Below are 19,448 nucleotides of genomic sequence, written 5' to 3'. Positions count from 1 at the left end.
CCTAACTACCTTCCTACCTACCTACAGGTTATGGGAAATTAGCTCTTTGAGTATTTCTCCAGTAGGTTTCCTGAAGGCGAAAGACCCCCACTTCTATGTCAAAGATATTAAAACAAAAACACTTTAGTAAATGCTGCAGTAATGTCCCCAAAAACACTACAGTAATTACTATAGTATATACTACTCTTTTTGTTACTACAGTATTTATACTATAGTAAACTGTAAATACTTCAGTATACTACAGTAAATCCTACCGTATTCACTGTAGTGTTTTTGCAGAATTCAGTAAAGTATGCAAAAACAGTTTACTACGGTATAAATACAGTATAAAGAGTAGTGTACACCATATTATTTCTTTATGTGGGAACACATCACATTGTACATGCTAAGTAGTTAGAAGATTGTCTTAACATTTAACCAAGAAAACCCCATTCCCTTATGGACAAACCACCCCACCAACTAATCAATGGACTATTTCATTGTCTTAAGGCATTTTTTGAATGAAATATTCATTGAGGTATTCATGTCTGATCTATGAAAAGATGGGGTTCTTTCCCATCGTGGCCATTCTCTATGGGATCTTCCGGGGAGATGGTGGGTGTTGTTGAAACACCTTGATCCAAGTAGCTTTCATTGATCAATTCTTTTTGCATATTTATGAAGAAATTCCTTCCTCATTCCTCATGTGCCAGAGGGAAACTGTGGATATACAGTACCAGTCAAAAGTTTGGACACACCTACTCATTCAAGGGTTTTTCTTTATTTTTGTACTATTTTCTACATTGTAGAATAATAGTGAAGACATTAAAACTATGAAATAACACAAATGGAATCATGTAGTAACCAAATATTTATATTTGAGATTCTTCAAAGTAGCCACGCTTTGCCTTGATGACAGCTTTGCACACTCTTGGCGTTCTCTCAACCAGCTTCACCTGGAATGCGTTTCCAACAGTCTTGAAGCAGTTCCCACATATGCTGAGAACTTGTTGGCTGCTTTTCCTTCACTCTGCAGTCCAACTCATCCCAAACCGTCTCAATTGGGTTGAGGTCGGGGGGATTGTGGAGGCCAGGTCATCTGATGCAGCACTCCATCACTGTCATTCTTGGTCAAATAGCCCTTACACAGCCTGGAGGTGTGTTTTGGATTATTGTCCTGTTGAAAAACAAATTATAGTCCCACTAAGTGCAAACCAGATGGGAAGGCGTATTTCTGCAGAATGCTGTGGTAGCCATGCTGGTTAAGTGTATCTTTAATTCTTAATAAATCACCGACAGTGCCACCAGCAAAGCACCCCCACACCATCACACCTCCTCCTCCATGCTTCACGGTGGGAACCACACATGTGGAGATCATCCATTCACCTACTCTGCGTCTCACAAAGACACAGAGGTTGGAACCAAAAACCTCAAATTTGGACTCATCAGACCGAAGGACAGATTTTCACCGATTTAATGTCCATTGCTCGTGTTTCTTAACCCAAGCAAATGTTCTCATCCTCTGCAGCAGAGGTAACTATGGGTCTTCCTTTCCTTTGGTGGTCCTCATGTGAGCCAGTTTCATCATAGCTCTTGATGCACTTGAAGAAACTTTCAATGTTCTTGAAATTTTCCAGATTGACGGACTGTCATTTCTCTTTGCTTATTTGAGCTGGTCTTGCCATAATATGGACTTGGTATTTTACCAAATCTTTTGTTAACCACCCCTACCTTGTCACAATTGATTGGCTCAAATGCATTAAGATCGAAAGAAGTTGCACAAATTAACTTTTAACAAGACACACCTTTTAATTTAAATGCATTCCAGGTGACTACCTCATGAAGCTGGTTGAAAGAACGCCAAGAGTGTGCAAAGCCATCACCAAGCAAAGAGTGGCTGGCTACTTTGAAGAATCTCAAATATAAATATATTTTGTTTTGTTTAACACTTTTTTGGTTACTACATGATACAAATCTTGGACCATTACGCTCTTTGTATATGGGCAGGTTCTTCTTGTCTTTCCCCTCTTCTTTAAACATGAGCTCTCGTTCTCTCTTTCTCTCCTTCTCTCTTTCTCTCAAACATACTTCTGTACTTTCTTGAGCAGCACATGCTTCGGTTGTTAGTTTGGCGTGAAGATATCGGATGAATATGTCTCTCCTCTCACTGTGTGTGATGACGGCTGCTCTTAGCGCCCCCCCCCCTCCACACAAACACACTCTCACACACATTTGCATATGTATATGGTGCAGATTGTATGAGGAGAGACTTTCACATTTGGGGATAGTAATGATGAGTGGGTGAGGGGTGTTTAAGGGGGGGGGGGGGTGATGGACCCAGACAAAGCCGGCCACCACTCCCAGATGGCTGTCTGCTCTCTCCGGCCATGTGTCTGGAATGGAGGGTGGGATAGAGGGAGAGAGAGGGAAAGTGAGAGAGAAAGAGAGAGAGAGAGAGAGAGGGACAGAGAGACAGAGACATAGCATGGAGAGGTAGGGAGAAGAGGGAGGGATACACTCTTAGATTAAAAGGGTTCCCAAAAGGTTTCTTTGGCTGTCCCCATAGGAGAACCCTACCTGGTTCTTCAAAGGGTTCTCCTATGGGGACAGCCAAAGAAACCTTTTAGGTTCAAGATAGCAACTTTTCTCTAAGAGTGTAGAAAGACCAGAGGGAGAGAGGGTGAGAGAAGGAGTGAGAGTTCGTAGGGTTCATGGACCCATTCGCGTGACATCTGACTGAGAAAGGCAGAAGACTCTGTGGAACTGCCTTGTTCCCACATCCTTGTACTGGATACATTATAATACATTATGCATGAGGGAGGGAGGGAGGGAGGGAGGGAGGGAGATGAGGGAGGGAGGGAGGGAGGGAGATGAGGGAGGGAGGGAGGGAGAGAGGGAGGGAGGGAGAGAGGGAGGGAGGGAGGGAGGGAGGGAGGGAGGGAGGAGGGAGGGAGGGAGGGAGGGAGGGAGGGAGGGAGGGAGGGAGGGAGGGGGAGAGGGAGAGAGGGAGGGAGGGAGGGAGGGAGGGAGGGAGAGAGGGAGGGAGAGAGGGAGGGAGGGAGGGAGATGAGGGAGGGAGGGAGGGAGGGAGGGAGGGAGGGAGAGGGAGGGAGGGAGGGAGGGAGGGAGGGAGAGAGGGAGGGAGAGAGGGAGAGAGGGAGGGAGGGAGGGAGGGAGGGAGGGAGATGAGGTCTGGATGTTTTCAGTCATGGTATTGTTGTTTATCTCAGGGCTAAGATGTCCCCATGGTAACCTACTTGTTAATGGGGTCACAGTAGCAACCAGGCAGTGATGTGATTGTGATGTCAGGATTATGTTATGACTGTAGCTGGAGTTTGACTTAGTTAAATGTGGTTTGATTTAGTGTGATTTCTGGGAAAATGGACTATGAGAAGTCTATTACAATGTAACTAGCTTAACATGTACCTCAAACTGATTAAAAATGAAGGTAAAGTGAGAAAAAATCATCTTAAAAGGCCTGTCTCAGAACTGTTTAAGCTGCCATGCAGACCTTTCATATCTGGTAAACAGGTTTTTAGAACTGGTCTGAGAACAATTGAAGCAGCCTTTCGGACCTGTCAGAGGTGCTATGGTCTGGACAGACTCCCACGTTTCCTTGACCTTGATGTTTGTTTAACTTGTAGCCCAGATGTCATCATAGACACCATCGCAGACAGGAAGTCTCTAAAGTTTGGCTCAGAGTCCAAGGTGACCACTGTACTCTCTCTCTCTATAGCGGTTTTGGCTATTTTCCCCCTCTCCTTCCTGTTGATCCGGTTCTTGGCTCTTTTGTTGCAACAAATCACCTGTCCTCTTGACCAGCCAGGCAGCATTGTCTTACCAGCCAAGGGGATATGTCAGCCAATCACCTTTACGACAACCCTTATCCTAAAGGGTCATAGTCATAGTCATGCCAGAGAAATGCTTTTATGCTTTAATACATATACTTTTCTATGAGAAACTGGCTGGTCTGTGCCGCTGTGCTGTGCTGGGCAGCATTGTTCATGCTGTACATGCCCCGTCCTTCCCCAGACGTTCACACTAGTGCCATGTGCGACGTTGGAGGGACAGCCTGCTGGTTGGTAATAAGGCCAGTGATTTGTCTCTCATCATCTGGTGCCACTCTGGATCCAACCTCGGAGTCCAAGGAGGGCTACACTGTCGAATTTAAAAGGTTCATTTGCTTTAGCGTGTCTCTCCTTCCAATTTCTCTCTCTCGATCTCTCGCTCTCTCTCTCTCTCCCTCTCATTCCCGACTCCTGTTCCAACAAGTAGTGTAGGAGCTTAAGTCAACACATCTAACTCCTTGGAAACTGAAACCAAGGTAAAATAAACTGGGAGGCAAGCACAACTCTCTCTCTCTCTCTCTCTCTCTCTCTCTCTCTCCTCTCTCTTTCTCTCTCCTCTTTCTCTCTCTTTCTCTCTCCTCTTTCTCTCTCTCTCTCTCTCTCCTCTCTCTTTCTCTCTCCTCTTTCTCTCTTCTTTCTCTCTCCTCTTTCTCTCTTCTCTCTCTCTCTTTCTCTCTCTCTCTCTCTCTCTCTCTCTCTCTTTCTCTCTCTCTTTCTCTCTCTCTTTCTCTCTCTCTCTCTCTCTCTCTTTCTCTCTCTCTCTCCTCTCTCTCTTTCTCTCTCTCTCTCCTCTCTCTATCTCTCTCTCCTCTCTCTATCTCTCTCTCTCTCTCTCTCTTCTTTACCAGTACACTATTCTTTACATAGCTTCAATAATATTTAGATAGAAAACTCTTTCAGTCAGTCTCTTCAGTTAGTCCGGTGAGAACTCAGTATCTTTAGTGTAGAGGACGATGTTAAGGCGAGAGCTGTGTGAGAGAGATACCAGACCCCCTCTCCCCTCATCAGTGCAGCTCCAGCCAAGGGCTCACTGTGTGGTAGGATGTATGTGTTCCCTGCAAACATTTTGGAAGTGAAAATCTCTCCCAGACCACTGATGGACGGTGCCTCCCTCCCCCTCTCTGCCCCTCCTCCACCCCACCGACCGACTGGACTGACTGGCCTTCCCCCGGCTAACCCCCCTCTGTCTCCCCTCTCTATCCCTCACCACGTATCCTCCTCCCCCTATACTCCGTCGTCCCTGTCTGGATCCTGTCATGTCATTATCTGAGGGTCGGCGCAGAGGGGCCTCTCTTCCTCTCTTTATCTGTCTCACACACACACATGCCAAATGCAGGCACACACATTTGTGTATCGCAAGTTTGCTGGAATTTTGTTCAGTTTTAAAAGGATTACATTGTTGGTGTTCATACTACCAAACCCCCCCCCCATATCTCCCCGCTTAATTTAAAGCCAAAGTGCCCACAGCTGTTGTTGGGTAGCGGTCCCGCCGGTGGCTTAAAAGAAAGTGCGGGTCAGTCAGGGTATTAGCATAGGCTAATCACTAGAGGATGAACAGACCAGGGGGAGAGGTGGGGAAGCTGTCTGGTTCTCTGGTGGCTCTGACCACCACCACCATTAGGGCTCTACCACTGGCCAGTCGCACACAGGGGCAGCCAGTTTCCTATACACTAAAACGCCACCTACTTTGCTTACACAAAATGGATGCCCGGTCGCGGCTTCGCCTATTGGCTGCCTGAGAAGCTGTGGGCAGCTATTATTAGCGTATTTTCCCTTTAGTTATCTGAGAGTGGTGCTTTTAGCCCCCATTTGAGTGGCTGACACTTGGGTTTCTGGAGCAGATGAAGTGAAATTTTAGCAGCTTTTCGGGCCCTAACCGTAAAACCACACAAAGGAAGCAGCTGGCGCTAATGTAATCTAGCACCCCTCAAGGATGGGTTCTCTGGTTGTCTGTTGTGGCTGTCTGTCTGTCTGGCTGTGTTTCTGTCCAACAACACTCTATTGTTTTTCATTTTTTCTCCCTCTGCCCTCTCTCAAAAATAGTATATACTATCGCCTATTTCCCACTACCTCCCTTCATATTTTATCTCCTTGACTCTTGCCATACAACAATCATTATAAATTGTATAGGCTTGACTTTTTCTCTTGACTTTTCTTCATTATATCTGTTCATCCTCTTCCACTCTCTCTTTCTGTAAAGGTGTCTGTCAGAAATGATTACGCCCGTCGCTCTATAGCTGAACAAGTCGCTGAGCAAGTTTCTCATCTCTCATTTCCCCCAGTATTTCTCCTGAGCATCATATCAGGCTTAGAGACCAGTATATACATATTGACCCAGCATAAACCCGAGCCCAGTTACAGTTAAACTTCTGAGTATGTTTAGTTCATCTTCCCAGAATGCAGCATAACGCGGCGAGGCAGTCCAGGTCGTCGACCTGGGGAGCCGGCGTCTCTGAGAAGCCGTCAATTCCCCCCTCGTCGTCGTGGGAACATGAGTGGCCACCGTTAACGGGGGAGCATGGGGGATCAGTGTAGCCTCAAAGCCTGACAGAGCTGTAGCCGTTAGGGGTGACACCAGAGGGGTGTCGGAGTGTGTGTGTCAAAGTGTGTGTGACTTGACTCGTGTGGCATGAGTGCTGGTAGTTTCCCCTTGTGTGACGCACGCCCTCTGAAACGGGTACACGCTTAGAAAAGAAGAGTTCCCAAAAGGGTTCAGCTGTCCCCATAGGATAAGCCTTTTTGGTTCCAGGTAGAACCCATTTTGGTTCCAGGTAGAATTTTCAGTTTCCATGTAGAACCCTCTGGGGAAAGGGTTCTACCTTATGGGGACAGCCGGATAACCCTTTTAGAGTCTGGACAGCACCTGTTTCAGAGTGGACTGTTTATTCGCACTGGTACTGGTTGTCTGTAGATGTACACGTTAGGCTTCACTGTACATGTGTATCATTGTTTCTACTGCCAATGACAATTGATACATCACATGTGGTACCACACTGCTTCAATGTTTCATTGTGAGGCCCCACTCTCCACTGTTTAAACATGGCGCTCTCTCACTCTCTCTGTCAATTAAGTTTTATTGTCTGCTAGAGAACAGCTAGGGCACAAACATCTGCCACATAAATCTTCTCCCTAGCTGTTCTTCTCTGTTCCAGACAACGTTGACAGTCAGCCGTACCCTCTTTTACCCCTGCACATCCCAGTTTCCTCACGCTGTGGGCATTGGCAAAAGGGGAGAGAAAATTCAAGCCGATACTCGCTCTGCTCACTCGCTGAAAATGTATCCACAACTCAGAAGTCATTGGACATCTTTCAAAATGATGTTTTGATCCAACTCTGGCCCCGCGGCGGGGCCACGTATGTGTGCTGTCTTGCCCAGTGCCTGTGTGGAATGTCTGTCAGTGAGTTTGTGGGTCCTGTGTGTGTGCGTGTGTGTGCGTGCGTGTGTGTGCGTGCGTGTGTGTGTGTGCGCATGTGTGTGTGCGCGTGTGTTCGTGTGTGTGTGTGTGTGTGTGTGTGTGTGTGCGTGCGTGTGTGTGTGTGTGTGTGCGCGTGTGTGCGTGTGTGTGTGTGTGTGTGTGTGCGTGCGTGCGTGCGTGCGTGCGTGTGTGTGTGTGTGTGTGTGTGTGTGTGTGTGTGTGTGTGTGTGTGTGCGTGCGTGCGTGCGTGCGTGCGTGTGTGTGTGTGTGTGTGTGTGTGCGTGTGTCAGTGCACTCCTGTCTGTGTGTGTGTTAAAGAGTATGGCTGGACTGTGCTGTGTGGGTATCCTGCTCGTTGCAGCTGTCTGTGTATAAATCCATTTGTCACTAAAGGAACATAGCTTCTCTTCTAGAACTCCTGCTCTCCCTCCCTCTCTCTCTCCTGCCTTCAAACCCTCCCTCCCCTCACCAAACGGGGGGGAATGTATAAACAGAAAATGTGTGAGATGGCATGTAACGAAAAAGATAAGGAATTTTTTGTCTGTTTTGGATTTAACTGTTGACCGTTGAATGCTTGAGTCAGAGTCACTGGGCGAGGGCAGCCTCTCTCTCAATTCAATTCAATTTAAGGGCTTTATTGGCATGGGAAACATATGTTAACATAAAAATGTACAATAAACACTACACTCACAAAAGTTCCAAAAGAATAAAGACATTTCAAATGTCATATTATGTGCAAATAGTTAAAGTACACAAGGGAAAATAAATGAACATACATATGGGTTGTATATACAATGGTGTTTGTGCTTCTCTGGTTGCCCTTTTCTTGTGGCAACAGGTCACAACTCTTGCTACTGTGATATTTCACCCAATAGATATGGGAGTTTATCAATATTGTGTCCCCCTTTCCTACCCCTCGGCCCTCTCTCTCTGCCCCCTCTCTCGGACCTCTCTCTCTGCCCTCTCTCTCGGACCTCTCTCTCTGCCCTCTCTCTCTGCCCTCTCTCTCTGCCCCCTCTCTCGGACCTCTCTCTCACCCCTCTCTCTCGGCCCTCTCTCTCGCCCCTCTCTCTCGGCACTCTCTCTCGCCCCCTCTCGTCCCCTCTGCCCTCCCTTAGTTCTGGGCTGCAATACTGCTATACACTTCTCTGCCTTGTGGTTATCTATAGGGCCTTGGGACAGATTGTTGGCACGGGTTCACAGGTAACATTCCAGCGTGGTTTGAGATCTTAGGCCCGAACCTTGTTAAAATCACCATTTATAGGCTCCAGCTGGCTACAGGGAACCAACTTCCAGGCTGGTGGGGCTACCTATTTAATTCGTGTTAACTCATTGGTGTTAGTGTTATAGTATGCCTATGCATGAGGACTGAGGAGAAGAGACTCTCTGGGAATAGCCTGGCTAGATTCCACGTAGCTCGGTAGCATTGCATTCAATGTACTGTATTTAGCTGAAAACAGGCTGTAACCCGAGGTGAATACCAACATGTTTAGTGTATTTGGGCTTTCAAAATGTAGTGCTGCCTGTGACTCTTAGCCAAATCACAAAATAACATCTATCAAATACATCTGCTTATACAAAGCAGACCCACTTCAGGCCAGGCTGTGGTAGAAATGAGAGAGGTGGTGACGGTGGGCCATTTCAACTCCAAGGGTCCTAGCGCCCCTCCCTTTCTCCTCCCTGGCTCTGCCCAGGGCTTGTATTCAACAAAGCGTCTCTGAATAAGAGTTCTGAACTAGGATCAGGTTGGACTTTTCTGTCATGATGAATTCGAGGAGGGGACCTGATCCCAGATCAGGCGCTTGGTGAGTTTGAGCCCTGCTCTGCTCTAGTCTACACAGTACTGTGGCATGGCATAGATTAGTCTTAGAGACCACATGTGTCTAATTAAGAGAGAGACTGCATGGAATCTGGTACGGCAAGGCCCTGAGATGAAGAGTAGTGGGGAGCGTGGGCTGCCTTCGCCAAGCGTATGGCCCATCCATCTTACAGACTGTTATTGAGGGTCAACGTGTGGCGTTTACTGCTTCCCATCCACCCCTCCTTTCCACCCCTCCCATCCACCCCTCCTTTCCACCCCTCCCATCCACCCCTCCCATCCACCCCTCCTTTCCAACCCTTCTTTCCACCCCTCCTTTCCACCCCTCCCATCCACCCCTCCTTTCCACCCCTCCCATCCACCCCTCCCATCCACCCCTCCTTTCCACCCCTCCTTTCCACCCCTCTTTTCCTCCCTCCTTTCCACCCCTCTTTTCCACCCCTCCTTTTCCTCCCTCTTTTCCTCCCTCCTTTCCACCCCTCCTTTCCACCCCTCCTTTTCCTCCCTCTTTTCCTCCCTCCTTTCCACCCCTCCTTTCCACCCCTCCTTTTCCTCCCTCTTTTCCTCCCTCCTTTCCACCCCTCTTTTCCACCCCTCCTTTCCACCCCTCCTTTTTCTCCCTCCTTTCCACCCCTCCTTTCCACCCCTCCTTTTCCTCCCTCCTTTCCACCCCTCCTTTTCCTCCCTCCTTTCCACCCCTCCCATCCACCCCTCCCATCCACCCCTCCTTTTTCTCCCTCCTTTCCACCCCTCCTTTCCACCCCTCTTTTCCACCCCTCCTTTCCACCCCTCCTTTTCCTCCCTCCTTTCCACCACTCTTTTCCTCCCTCCTTTCCACCCCTCCTTTCCACCCCTCTTTTCCACCCCTCCTTTTCCTCCCTCTTTTCCTCCCTCTTTTCCACCCCTCCTTTCCACCCCTCCTTTCCACCCCTCCTTTTCCTCCCTCTTTTCCTCCCTCCTTTCCACCCCTCTTTTCCACCCCTCCTTTTCCTCCCTCCTTTCCACCCCTCCCATCCACCCCTCCCATCCACCCCTCCCATCCACCCCTCCCATCCACCCCTCCCATCCACCCCTCCCTTCCACCCCTCTTTTCCACCCCTCCTTTTCCTCCCTCTTTTCCTCCCTCCTTTCCACCCCTCCTTTCCACCCCTCTTTTCCTCCCTCCTTTCCACCCCTCCTTTCCACCCCTCCTTTCCACCCCTCCTTTCCACCCCTCCTTTTCCTCCCTCTTTTCCTCCCTCCTTTCCACCCCTCTTTTCCACCCCTCCTTTTCCTCCCTCTTTTCCTCCCTCCTTTCCACCCCTCCTTTCCACCCCTCTTTTCCACCCCTCCTTTTCCTCCCTCTTTTCCTCCCTCCTTTCCACCCCTCCTTTCCACCACTCCCATCCACCCCTCCTTTCCACCCCTCCTTTCCACCCCTCTTTTCCACCCCTCCTTTTCCTCCCTCTTTTCCTCCCTCCTTTCCACCCCTCCTTTCCACCACTCCCATCCACCCCTCCTTTCCACCACTCCTTTCCACCCCTCTTTTCCACCCCTCCTTTTCCTCCCTCTTTTTCTCCCTCCTTTCCACCCCTCCTTTCCACCCCTCTTTTCCACCCCTCCTTTCCACCCCTCCTTTTCCTCCCTCCTTTCCACCCCTCCTTTTCCTCCCTCCTTTCCACCCCTCCCATCCACCCCTCCCATCCACCCCTCCTTTCCACCCCTCCTTTCCACCCCTCCTTTCCACCCCTCTTTTCCTCCCTCCTTTCCACCCCTCCTTTTCCTCCCTCTTTTCCTCCCTCCTTTCCACCCCTCCCATCCACCCCTCCCTTCCACCCCTCTTTTCCACCCCTCCTTTTCCTCCCTCTTTTCCTCCCTCCTTTCCACCCCTCCATTCCACCCCTCTTTTCCACCCCTCCTTTTCCTCCCTCCTTTCCACCCCTCCTTTCCACCCCTCCTTTCCACCCCTCTTTTCCTCCCTCTTTTCCTCCCTCCTTTCCACCCCTCTTTTCCACCCCTCCTTTTCCTCCCTCTTTTCCTCCCTCCTTTCCACCACTCCCATCCACCCCTCCTTTCCACCCCTCCTTTCCACCACTCCCATCCACCCCTCCTTTCCACCACTCCTTTCCACCCCTCCTTTCCACCCCTCCTTTCCACCACTCCCATCCACCCCTCCTTTCCACCCCTCCTTTCCACCCCTCCTTTCCACCACTCCCATCCACCCCTCCTTTCCACCACTCCTTTCCACCCCTCCTTTCCACCCCTCCTTTCCACCCCTCCTTTCCACCACTCCCATCCACCCCTCCTTTCCACCACTCTTTTCCACCCCTCTTTTCCACCCCTCCTTTCCACCCCTCCTTTCCACCCCTCCTTTCCACCCCTCCTTTCCACCCCTCCTTTCCACCCCTCCTTTCCACCCCTCCTTTCCACCACTCCCATCCACCCCTCCTTTCCACCACTCTTTTCCTCCCTCCTTTCCACCCCTCCTTTCCACCCCTCCTTTCCACCCCTCTTTTCCACCCCTCTTTTCCACCCCTCCTTTCCACCCTTCCTTTCCACCCCTCTTTTCCACCCCTCCTTTCCACCCCTCCTTTTCCACCCCTCCTTTTCCACCACTCCTTTTCCTCCCTCCTTTCCACCCCTCCTTTTCCTCCCTCCTTTCCACCCCTCCTTTCCACCCCTCTTTTCCACCCCTCCTTTCCACCCCTCCTTTCCACCCCTCTTTTCCACCCCTCCTTTTCCTCCCTCCTTTCCACCCCTCCTTTCCACCCCTCCTTTCCACTCCTCTTTTCCACCCCTCCTTTCCACCCCTCCTTTCCACCCCTCCTTTCCACCCCTCCTTTCCACCCCTCCTTTCCTCCCTCCTTTCCACCCCTCCTTTTCCACCACTCCCTTTCCTCCCTCTTTCCACCCCTCTTTTCCACCCCTCTTTTCCACCCCTCCTTTCCACCCCTCCTTTCCACCCCTCTTTTCCACCCCTCCTTTTCCTCCCTCCTTTCCACCCCTCCTTTCCACCCCTCCTTTCCACCCCTGCTTTCCACCCCTCCTTTTCCTCCCTCTTTTCCTCCCTCCTTTCCACCCTCCTTTTCCTCCCTCTTTTCCTCCCTCTTTTCCTCCCTCCTTTCCACCCCTCCTTTCCACCCCTCCTTTTCCTCCCTCTTTCCACCCCTCTTTTCCTCCCTCCTTTCCACCCCTCCTTTTCCTCCCTCTTTTCCTCCCTCCTTTCCACCCCTCCTTTCCACCCCTCCTTTTCCACCCCTCCTTTTCCTCCCTCTTTTCCTCCCTCCTTTCCACCCCTCCTTTCCACCCCTCTTTTCCTCCCTCCTTTCCACCCCTCCTTTTCCACCCCTCCTTTTCCTCCCTCTTTTCCTCCCTCCTTTCCACCCCTCCTTTCCACCCCTCCTTTCCACCCCTCCTTTCCACCCCTCCTTTTCCTCCCTCTTTTCCTCCCTCTTTTCCTCCCTCCTTTCCACCCCTCCTTTCCACCCCTCCTTTTCCTCCCTCTTTCCACCCCTCTTTTCCACCCCTCCTTTCCACCCCTCCTTTTCCACCCTTCCTTATCCTCCCTTTTTTCCCTCACTCCTCTTCACAGTAAGTGGGCTTTCAAATGGTGTGAGATAGAAAGCGCGGAGAAGGACACGTGTGGTTCGAACGGTGAACTTGTCTTGGCGTAAGCCGACACAAAAACGGTTTGTAGGTCAGCGTCGAGCGTGCACGACCACTTCCCGAAAGTGCGCTGTGTGTCTCTTCCTGCTATTGTCAATGACTTGGAGGGGGGGCTGGGAGGGGGGCGAGGGTGAGGGGGGAGTTGTGGCTTGTTGAACAGGAGGCGATTTTGCAATATTAATACCGTTTGGAACTTGTTTCCGGGTTCTTGCGCCGTTTCCCTCAAGTCCTTTATGAATTAGTTAGGAACAAACAGCAGTAGGGGTGTTGGACGGGACCGGGACATTGTGTGGGCTCAGCATGCTGGTCTTCCTATCTCTACATACATACTGCTTGAGAGTTGACGTTGTCCTCGTGTGCGGTGTTACTCTGGAATAGACTTCTGGTGTGACGTGATTCAAGGCAGTTTGATTTAAACCCAATTAGAGGAAAGAAATCCAACTCGTTACAACGTCCAATGAAATACTTACTATGTTGCTGCATTATAGACGAACACTCACCTCTCTCGTCTCTGCTTCACGTCACTAAGAGTTGTTATCCTGGTTGAGTTTGACCGCCCACTAACCTTAACCGCAGAGCAGCAGCAGAGTCCATCGATTGACGACGATTGACCTTGAACTATTTAACCAGCTGACCACACTGTGACCTCTGTGTAACCGCAGTCGGGAACACAGCAGATGGGTAGCGTGTTTAAGGACGCTGCGGGCGACTCCTCCGACACACTGGTCTCGTTGTCTTCTGTCCCATTTTTTTTTCATTCTACCCCATTCCCCCACAATGCCTTGGGGCGTCACATGCTCGAACAGGCTCCTCTGATTGGCCGCGGCTCACATGACCTTTCCAAGCCACTGGTTGTCTCGCGCCTCGACGTGCCCAGAGAGAGCGAGGGAAACATACAGCAACAAGGTGTCTGAAGCAACCTTTGTTTGGTCATGACTAAATGTTGGGCCAGGGTAGAAAAGACATGGAGTTTCCCCCCTTTAGAATGGTCAGATTGTTCTGATAGCCACGTTCTCTGTCGTCCATAATCCTTGTGAGAATGAGAGCGGACTTGGCGAGTAATGGCTTCCTACCTTGTCCGATGGGAACGGTGGTCAGAGGGAGAAGGGAACACATCTGGAATACTTCACCCTCTCTCCCTCCCTGCCTTCCTCCCCCCTCCCTCTGTTCCTCCCCCTCCCCCCTCACTCTCTCTCTCCCTCCCTGCCTTCCTCCCCCCTCCCTCTGTTCCTCCCCTCCCCCCCTCTCTCTCTCTCTCCCTCCCTGCCTTCCTCCCCCCTCCCTCTGTTCCTCCCCCTTTCTCTCTCTCTCCCTCCCCCTCCCCCTCTCTCTCTCTCCCTCCCTGCCTTCCTCCCACCTCCCTCTGTTCCTCCCCCTTTCTCTCTCTCCCTCCCCCTCTCTCTCTCTCTCCCTCCCTGCCTTCCTCCCTCCTCCCTCTGTTCCTCCCCCTTTCTCTCTCTCCCTCCCCCTCCCCTCTCTCTCTCTCTCTCTCTCCCTCCCTGCCTGCCTGCCTGCCTTCCTCCCCCCCTCCTCCCCCCTCTCTCTCTACCTTCCTGCCTTCCTCTCCCCTCTCTCTCTCCCTCCCTCCCCTCTCTCTCTCTCTCTCCCTCCCTGCCATCCTCCCCCTCCCTCCCCCTCTCTCTCTCTACCACCCTGCCTGCCTGCCTTCCTCCCCCTCCCTCCCCCCTCTCTCTCTACCTTCCTGCCTTCCTCCCCCCCTCTCTCTCCCTCCCTCCCTCCCCCCCTCTCTCTCTCTCCCTCCCTGCCATCCTCCCCCTCCCTCCCCCCTCTCTCTCTACCACCCTGCCTTCCTCCCCCTCCCTCTCATCCTCCCCCTCTCCCTCCCTCTCTTTCTCCCACTTCTCTCTCTTCCTCCCCCTCTCCATCCCTGCCTTCCTCCCCCTCCCTCTCATCCTCCCCCCTCTCCCTCCCTCTCTTTCTCCCACTTCTCTCTCTTCCTCCCCCCCTCTCCATCCCTGCCTTCCTCCCCCTCCCTCTCTTCCTCCCCCTCTCTCCCTCCGTCCTGTGAACGAGCCAGTCCATTCGGTTAGGCCCGTATGAGCTTATGTCTTCTTGGAATATGATTTCCAGTGAAGTGTGTTAGATCAGAGGGCATGGAGAGGGGGAGGAAAATACAAAACACCTGTATAGTTCTCTCCTCCTCCCTAACCCTGATGGAAGGAGAGTAGGTGGAGAGTAGGTGGCTGGGAGGGCAGAGTGGGGCGAGGCCAAGGGTAGAGGCTCCAGAGGGAAAACAGAGCAAGAGGAGATGGAGAGAGACGGCGAGAGGGAGGGAGACCGACCCTTCTCAGTGCTGTTATAATAAATATAAGAAAATACTGGTAAAGAAAGGAGGGAGGAGGAACAGGGGAGTATGCTGGCATGAGGGAGAGAAGATAGAGAGAGAAAGTATGAGTGAAGTGGTACAGAGTGAGAGAGAGAGGAGAGAGAGAGAGAGAGAGAGAGAGAGAGATGAAAGAAGGGAGTAGGGATAGAGAGAGAGAGAGTGTGAGAGAGATAGATAGTGTGTGTGAGAGAGAGAGAGAGAGAGATGAAAGAAGGGAGTAGGGATAGAGAGAGAGAGAGTGTGAGAGAGATAGATAGTGTGTGTGAGAGAGAGAGAGAGATGAAAGAATGGAGTAGGGATAGAGAGAGAGAGAGTGTGTGAGAGAGATAGATAGTGTGTGTGTGAGAGAGAGAAAGAGAGAGAGATGAAAGAATGGAGTAGGGATAGAGAGAGAGAGAGTGTGAGAGATAGATAGTGTGTGTGAGAGAGAGAGAGAGATGAAAGAAGGGAGTAGGGATAGAGAGAGAGAGAGTGTGAGAGAGATAGATAGTGTGTGTGAGAGAGAGAGAGAGAGAGAGAGATGAAAGAATGGAGTAGGGATAGAGAGAGAGAGAGTGTGAGAGAGATAGATAGTGTGTGAGAGAGAGAGAGAGAGAGAGAGATGAAAGAATGGAGTAGGGATAGAGAGAGAGAGAGTGTGAGAGAGAGAGATAGTGTGAGAGAGAGAGAGAGAGAGAGTTCCTAACCTCCTGCCATGTATGACCATATTAGAGACACGTACTTCCCTCAGATTACACAGACCCACAAAGAATTCAAAAACAAATGCAATTTTGATAAACTCCCATTTCTACTGTCTGAAATACCACAGTGTGCATCACAGTGGTACAAGTGAAGAACAAACACCATTGTAAATAAAACCGATATTTATGTTTATTTATTTTCCCTTTTGTACTTTAAATATGTACACGTCATTACGAAACTGCATATCGACAATAATATGAAATGTCTCTATTTCTTTGAAACTTTTGTGAGTGTAATGTTTACTGTTAATTTTGGATTGTTTATGTCACTTTTGTTTATGATCTATTTGACTTGCTTTGTCAATGTGAACCTATATTTCCCCTGCCAATAAAGCCCTTTGAATTGGATTGAGAGAGAGAGAGAGAGAGAGAGAGAGAGAGAGAGAGAGAGAGAGAGAGAGAGAGAGAGAGAGGCGCGCACCGGAACCAGACACAAAGAAGTGTTTGCTCACCCTGGAGGGATTCTCTCAGTAGAGGGAGGGAGTGTGTGTGTTGTGTATCCATCCAGCTTCTCGTGGCCTCGCCAGTCTGCAGGTCCCTGCCTGTAGATGCCACCTAGCCCTAACCCCCACTACCCCCTACCCTAAACACCTTCTCCTCCGCTCCTCCTCTTCTTCTTTCCTTCTCTCAACACTGTCTGGGCCCTCCAGTGAAAAGTTGCTACAGTGATTGCTGACCTACTGCATGGCGTGCTCAAAGGGGCCCCCTCCCTTGGAAAGAAATACACAACTAAATGGAGGGGAAACATCTATTTACAGCTATTCCCTCACTGATATCAGCAAAGCTGTGTGCGTTTCCAATGAGCAATCGACACGTCCACTCTGCTCTCTAACGTCTAGTCTTTCAGCCCAGGTTCATCTCTGCTCTCTAACGTCTAGTCTTTCAGCCCATGTTCATCTCTGCTCTCTAACGTCTAGTCTTTCAGCCCAGGTTCATCTCTGCTCTCTAACGTCTAGTCTTTCAGCCCATGTTCATCTCTGCTCTCTAACGTCTAGTCTTTCAGCCCATGTTCATCTCTGCTCTCTAACGTCTAGTCTTTCAGCCCATGTTCATCTCTGCTCTCTAACGTCTAGTCTTTCAGCCCATGTTCATCTCTGTTCTCTAACGTCTAGTCTTTCAGCCCATGTTCATCTCTCTCTAACGTCTAGTCTTTCAGCCCATGTTCATCTCTGTTCTCTAACGTCTAGTCTTTCAGCCCATGTTCATCTCTGCTCTCTAACGTCTAGTCTTTCAGCCCATGTTCATCTCTGTTCTCTAACGTCTAGTCTTTCAGCCCATGTTCATCTCTGCTCTCTAACGTCTAGTCTTTCAGCCCATGTTCATCTCTGCTCTCTAACGTCTAGTCTTTCAGCCCATGTTCATCTCTGCTCTCTAACGTCTAGTCTTTCAGCCCATGTTCATCTCTGCTCTCTAACGTCTAGTCTTTCAGCCCATGTTCATCTCTGCTCTCTAACGTCTAGTCTTTCAGCCCATGTTCATCTCTGCTCTCTAACGTCTAGTCTTTCAGCCCATGTTCATCTCTGCTCTCTAACGTCTAGTCTTTCAGCCCATGTTCATCTCTGCTCTCTAACGTCTAGTCTTTCAGCCCATGTTCATCTCTGCTCTCTAACGTCTAGTCTTTCAGCCCATGTTCATCTCTGCTCTCTAACGTCTAGTCTTTCAGCCCATGTTCATCTCTGCTCTCTAACGTCTAGTCTTTCAGCCCATGTTCATCTCTGCTCTCTAACGTCTAGTCTTTCAGCCCATGTTCATCTCTGCTCTCTAACGTCTAGTCTTTCAGCCCATGTTCATCTCTGCTCTCTAACGTCTAGTCTTTCAGCCCATGTTCATCTCTGCTCTCTAACGTCTAGTCTTTCAGCCCATGTTCATCTCTGCTCTCTAACGTCTAGTCTTTCAGCCCATGTTCATCTCTGCTCTCTAACGTCTAGTCTTTCAGCCCATGTTCATCTCTGCTCTCTAACGTCTAGTCTTTCAGCCCATGTTCATCTCTGCTCTCTAACGTCTAGTCTTTCAGCCCATGTTCATCTCTGCTCTCTAACGTCTAGTCTTTCAGCCCATGTTCATCTCTGCTCTCTAACGTCTAGTCTTTCAGCCCATGTTCATCTCTGCTCTCTAACGTCTAGTCTTTCAGCCCATGTTCATCTCTGCTCTCTAACGTCTAGTCTTTCAGCCCATGTTCATCTCTGCTCTCTAACGTCTAGTCTTTCAGCCCATGTTCATCTCTGCTCTCTAACGTCTAGTCTTTCAGCCCATGTTCATCTCTCCTCTCTAACGTCTAGTCTTTCAGCCCATGTTCATCTCTCCTCTCTAACGTCTAGTCTTTCAGCCCATGTTCATCTCTGCTCTCTAACGTCTAGTCTTTCAGCCCATGTTCATCTCTGCTCTCTAACGTCTAGTCTTTCAGCCCATGTTCATCTCTGCTCTCTAACGTCTAGTCTTTCAGCCCATGTTCATCTCTGCTCTCTAACGTCTAGTCTTTCAGCCCATGTTCATCTCTGCTCTCTCGCCCTAAGATACACAGCCGAACCCGCCTGGGATGTCGTCCAACAATAACCTGACTTGATTAAGTCTTCTCGTCCACAGTACCTGTAGAATAATGTATTGAAACAGGCACACAGCAGTCTGGGGTTTCCCTGATATCTCCTTTCATTTCTGTTGTCCATCCACTCTGCTTGACACAAATGTTAACAATGACAGTGTGAAGGACATTATCATTGTCCATAATAGGCCATGTCTAATGCAAGTGTTTATGTAATTGGCTCGTTAACTGTACTGGTTTAAACCTCATGACCCAGAGGTCTATATACTGTACCATTATGTCTTTCTTATGACACACACACACACACAGCTCTCAGTAAGCAGCAGATAGCATATAATGACCTACAGAGGAGAAAAACAGACCAGACCCATTACAGGGGCAGTCGGACTGAGATGCCCGAGCTTGGAGCCCTCTGACTGGGCTATAGGGAGAGACAGGGGGCCATGTAGATGGATGGATGCCCTTTCTGGTCAGTTCAAACAGAGTTCAACCGACTGGAGATGGAGAGGTCCAGGGGTCGGGAAAGGAAAGGGACATCGGACGGACACATTACACACACACAGAGAAAACACACTCATATATGAATGGAATTCACACACACTGAGACTCTGAGAAGAACACACAATCAGACAGGCACACTTTTTGTCTCTCCCTCTCGGCTCTGTCTATTGTGCAGTGTGTGCCTACAGTGAATTTGTCCTCTGTAACCATCTGTCTCTAATGGTTCTAGTGGATCAGAGAAACACAGTCCCGGTTCTGGTTACTCCTATCATCTGTCTCTAATTGTTCTAGTGGATCAGAGAAACACAGTCCCGGTTCTGGCTGCTCCTATCATCTGTCTCTAATGGTTCTAGTGGGTCAGAGAAACACAGTCCCGGTTCTGGCTGCTCCTATCATCTGTCTCTAATGGTTCTAGTGGGTCAGAGAAACACAGTCCCGGTTCTGGCTGCTCCTATCATCTGTCTCTAATGGTTCTAGTGGATCAGAGAAACACAGTCCCGGTTCTGGCTGCTCCTATCATCTGTCTCTAATGGTTCTAGTGGGTCAGAGAAACACAGTCCCGGTTCTGGCTGCTCCTATCATCTGTCTCTAATGGTTCTAGTGGGTCAGAGAAA

General features: G+C 49.8%; 1 protein-coding gene and 1 non-coding gene across 2 annotated transcripts in view; both read left to right on the top strand.

The window, feature by feature from the left end:
- Nucleotides 1-19,448, top strand: part of LOC135524447 (B-cell lymphoma/leukemia 11A-like) — a 67,987-nt gene that overhangs the window by 25,751 nt on the left and 22,788 nt on the right. The window lies entirely within an intron of this gene.
- LOC135525060 (U7 small nuclear RNA) lies at nt 34-89 on the top strand. The gene has a single exon (XR_010453065.1). It is a non-coding gene; the product is annotated as a U7 small nuclear RNA (small nuclear RNA).

This window comes from Oncorhynchus masou, chromosome 4 (genome assembly GCF_036934945.1).
Source record: "Oncorhynchus masou masou isolate Uvic2021 chromosome 4, UVic_Omas_1.1, whole genome shotgun sequence".
Classification (NCBI taxonomy): domain Eukaryota; kingdom Metazoa; phylum Chordata; class Actinopteri; order Salmoniformes; family Salmonidae; genus Oncorhynchus; species Oncorhynchus masou.
This window is presented reverse-complemented; position numbering and strand designations above follow the sequence as displayed.